The sequence below is a fragment of the Orycteropus afer genome, unplaced genomic scaffold (genome assembly GCF_000298275.1).
Source record: "Orycteropus afer afer isolate SDZICR_OR568_19922 unplaced genomic scaffold, OryAfe1.0 scaffold00159, whole genome shotgun sequence".
NCBI classification, from domain to species: domain Eukaryota; kingdom Metazoa; phylum Chordata; class Mammalia; order Tubulidentata; family Orycteropodidae; genus Orycteropus; species Orycteropus afer.
The window spans coordinates 2590099-2595389 of record NW_006921746.1 but is presented as its reverse complement, the minus strand read 5'-3'; positions in this window follow the sequence as shown (position 1 = coordinate 2595389).

The following is a 5291-nucleotide window of genomic DNA, read 5'->3' as shown; positions in this document are numbered from 1 at the left end:
AGGACAAATATTGTATTAGTCTGTTATTGTAAAAGTCAAGGAACGGTCTATCTATGGAAGGAAATTTTCTTTGTTGCTTACCAGGGTGGGAGTGTAGGGGAGGGAACACTGTTAGATAGGTAGAGGTAAGTATTGATTTGAGTGAAGAGAAGGGCAAAGTACTAAATGTGAGTGATCAACATGGTGGCATTGCAGAAGAGGAAGAAATAGAGAGGTAAATGTGAGGTACAGACAATAAAGATGAACCCTTTTGCACATACAGTACTGCATTGTCAGTGAAGGCAAACATGGGTATATGGGTAGATAGATGTGTGGACAGGCTGAACTATTAAGTATGCCTATGAAGCAGGGAGTGTACCCAAGATTATGTATAGGGTTGGCAGACAATGGTCCTATAAGTGTATTTGTATGATCTGAATTCCCAGGTGTATAGTAGAGCTGACAAGGGACAAGGTTGTATCACTTTTTGGTCACAGCCAGCTACCCAGAGGGACCAAGTAGTTGAACTTGTGGGCTTGAGTCCATAGTCACAGGAGACACCAAGCTCAACTGGCATAACATAATACACAAAACATTGTTCCACCTCCTACTTTGGTGAGTAGCAACTAGGATCTTAAAAGCTTATAAGCATCCATCTAGATGCAACGATGGGTCTCTCCTCATCCAGAGCAAAGAAGAATGAAGAAAACCAAAGATTCATGGAAATAGTAATCCTAGTGAGTGGTACACCATGCAATCTGCAGCCTGTACAACTATGAGACCAGAACTAGATGGTGCCCAGTTACTACTGTTTTCCACTCAGAGGGGGATCTATGTAGGAGATCCTGGATAGAGAGGGACAACAATGTAGAATAAAAATCAAAATCATTTGGAAAAAAAAAAAAAAGAGTGTGGGGGGGACCAGGTTTGCTGTCTGATAGAGCCCGGTGGAATCACCAAGACTATGGCCCCTAGCTGCTCTTCAGGTCTGGAATTGAACCCATACCTGTGGCTTCTAGCCAAACTAAAGACAGGTATATGAGTTGAACATTTACCTGAAGTAGATACACTCCTTGGAGGGAACACTCATGGGAGAAAGGGCTGTTTATGCACAGGGTGACAGCTCAGGGGGAAGGAATGCATGGAAGGATGTACACAGGGAAGAAGTGGAAGGGGAGCTGTTGCATTGTGGTAAATTGTAGTCAATGTCATGAGACAAAGTGTATGTGAACTGCTGTATGGAAGTGAATTTGCTCTGTAAATTTTCACCCAAATCACAATTTTAAAAAAATAAATAAAAGAAGAAGAAGAATGTGGTTTCAGGCACAGGATTCTTATGTGATTATGGCTATAAGGAGTAGAATAAGGCAATGTTTAAATTGAACAAGATTAATATGGCACTTTAGATTATGACATTAGAAAACATATTCATCTCCTAGAAATTCTAATCTGTCTATACTATTACATTTACCTTTCCTTTATAACTTTCTAAAAGAACAAAGGGATAATGTATGGTTTAAACATAAAGAAAACAAAAAAATCCTCACAACTGGACAAATAGCAACAACATGATAAATAGAGAAAAGATGAACTTTGTCAGGGTTTCATTTTATTGAATCCATAATCAACATTCAAGGGAAGAGTAGTCAAGAAATCAGACCTTGTATTACACTGGTCAAATGTGCTGTAAAAGACTTCTTTAAAGCAGTAAGGATGAAAGAGCCACTTAAACTAAAGTGCCCCTAACCCAACCCATGGTATTTTCAATCACTTCATATGCATATGAAAGCTGGACAATGAATAAGGAATACTGAAGAAGAATTGATGCATTTGAATTGTATTGGTGAAGAATATTGAAAATACCATGTACTGCCAGAAGAACAAACAAATTTATCTTGGAAGTGAAGTCTGAACACTGCTTAGACATGAGAATGGCCAGACTTTGTCTCAGCTACCTTGGTCATGTTGACAGAAAGAACTAGCCCCTGGAGAAAGATATCATGAAAGCAAAAGTAAAAAAAGATATCATGAAAGTAAAGCACAGTGTCAATGAGATAGACTGACACAGTGGCTACAAGGATGGGCTCAAGCATAGCAAGAGTTGTGAGAATGGTGCAAGATCCAGCAGTGTTTCTCTCTGTTATACACAGGGTTGTAATGAGTCATAACTGACTTGATAGCACCTAACAACAACAACATAAGATTACCATGGAACTCTGAGGGTGCAGTGTTTAAGGTGCTTGGCAGCTAACTGAAAGTGTGGTGATTTGAACCCACATAGATATTAAGAGCGTCTCTGTGGAAGGAAGACCTGGTGATCTGCTCCCACTAAGATTATAGTTTAGGAAACCTTAAGAAGCAGGTCTACTCAGTCCTACAGGGTTTCTGTGAGTCAGAATCTGCTCAAAGGCATATAACAACAACATGCCTTTACCTGTTGTTTTCCCTCTTTCAAAAATTTTATTCAAATTGCTCAATTCTATTTATTCTAGAGGATGATATTGAAGCTGGTCTTTCTATGTACTCTTGCCTAAGCTGTAGTGCTTCATCCATTCCCCCACCACCATCAATACTACATTTTCTCTTCCTTCAGTTATCAGCTCAGTTATCACTTTCCTTAAAAAGCCTTCTATGAAAGCCCTACTCTGTGCAGTATTCATCCCATATATTCTTATAGCATCTTCTACTGTCCAAATCATAGAATCAATCTGTTATAATCGCATTTTTACTATTCTCTAAAGTCAATTACACTTCAAACTCTTTGACAACATGTATTTGTTGATTTTGTTTCTAGGGATATTCCCATAGAATACTAAAATTCCTATTGGAATGGGTACAAAAATAATCTCTTCCAGTCAGTTGGCCAGGTAGCTATCTTCCAAATTTCTTGGCATAGACAAGTAAGTGGCATCCATTTGTTGAAACATCTCAATGAGTATTCTGTCATTCCTAGAGCCTTGTTTTTGCCAATTCCTTCAGTGTAGCTCAACTTCTTCCATCAATACCATTGGTTCTTGATCATATGCCATCTCCTGAAATGGATGAACATCAACCACTTCTTTTTGGTACAGTGACTCTGTATATTCCTTCCATCTTCTTTTGATGTTTTCTGCATCATTCAATATTTTGCCCAGAAAACTTTCAAGATTGAAACTTGAAGTTTGAATTTTTTCTTCATTTCTTTCAGCTTGAGAAATGCTGAGGATGTTCTTCCCTTTTGGTTTTCTAACTCCAGGTCTTTGCATATTTAATTATAGTAATTTATTTTGTATAGCAAGGATCATGAGGCTGGCACAAGAGCATACAGTGTTTCGTTCTGTGGTGCATAAGGTCATTATGAGTTGGAGATGACTCAACAGCAACTAACATCAACAACACAACAACAATTGACTGTCTTCTCAAGCTGCTCTTTGAAATCCTCCTTTCAGCTCTTTTATCTTGTCATTTATTACATTTGCTTTCGCTACTTTCTTGTATCTTTATCTTGTCATTTATTACATTTGCTTTAGCTACTTTCCACTGAAGAGTAAGTTTCAGAGTCTCTTCTGAAAGAAGAGATATATTTAATATCTCTTATAACCAGGCAGTGTTTCATTCTGTTGTACATAGGATTGATATGAGTCAGCCAACTCGATGGCATCTAACAACAATAACAAGTGCCTGGTTGACTCATATTAAATATATCTTGTTTATATAAGATTTTGGTTGTTTCTTCCTTTCCTGTCTTTTTAATGACATTTTGCTTTCTTTCTGGATGATGTTCTTGATGTCATCCCACAATTCCTCTGCTTTTCAGCCATTTGTGTTAAATGTGTCAAATCTATTCTTTAGATGGGCTCTAAATTCAGAAGGGATATAATCAGGTCATATTTTGCTTCTTGTCAACTTATTTAAGTTGTCTTCAGCTTCAACTTAAACTTGCATATGACCAGTTGATGGTCTGTTCCACAATCAGCTCCTGGCCTCATTTTGGCTGAAGATACTGACTTTCTCCTTTGCCTCTTTCCACAAATGCTATCTGTCTGATTCCTATGTACTCCCTCTGGTGGAGTCTTCCTCATGTATAGACACTGTTTATGTTGTCAACAAAAGGTATTTGCAATGAATAAGTGATTGGTTTTGCAAAATTCTGCTTTATATTTGTACCCATTCTAAAAAAAAAAAAAAAAAATGATCCCACAGAATGAGGAAGATATCAAACAATACCATTAATATCACACACAAGTATAATCTAGCTGAAAGCAATCCAAAAACAATTGCAGAAGTATATTAACAGACAACTTTCAGAAAAGCAAGCTGGATCGTCAAGAGGAAGTGGAATGAGGGATATCATTGCTGATGTCAAATGGATCTTGGCTGGAAGCAAAGAATACCAGAAAGATGTTTGCTTGTGTTTTATTGACTATACAAAAGCATTGGATTGTGTAGATCATAACAAATTATGTGTAGCATTAAGAAGAATGGGAATTCCAGAATACTTAATTGTGCTTATGGGGAACCTGTACATAGACAAGGAGGCTGTTGTTCGAACAGAACAAGGGGATACTGCATGGTTTAAAATCAGGAAAGGAGTGTGTCAAGGTTGTATCATTTCACCATACTTATTCAATCTGTATGCTGAGCAAATAATCCAAGAAGCTGGAAAATATGAAGAAGAAAGTGCCATCAGGACTGGAGAAAGACTCGTTAACAACCTGTGATATGCAGATGACACAGCCTTGCTTGCTGAAAGTGAAGATGACTTGAAGCACTTACTGATGAAGACCAAACACCACAGTCTTCCGGATTACACCTCAACATAAAGAAAATGAAAATCCTCACAAATGTACCAATAAACAGAATCACAATAAAGGGAGTAAAGATTGAACTTGTCAAAGATTGAACTTGTCAAAGATTTCATATTATTTGGTTTCACAATCAACACCAATGGAAGCAACAGTAAAGAAATCAAATAACATTGCACTGGGTAAATGTGCTGCAAAATAATTCTTTAAAGTGCTGAAGAGCAAAGATGTCTCTGAAGACCCAGTGCATCTAACCCAAGCCATGGTATTTTTAATCACCTCATATCCATGTGAAAGCTGGATAATGAATAAGCAAGCCCAAAGAAGACTTGATGCTTTTGAATCATGGTGTTGGCAAAGAATACTGAAAGTACCATGGACTGCCAGAAGAACTAACAAATCTGTCCTGGAAGAAGTACAGTTGGAATGCTTCTTGGAAATGAGAATGGCCAGACTTCATCTCACCTACCTTGGTCATGTTTTCAGAAGGGACTAGTCTCTGTAGAAGGATATCATGCTTGGTAAAAT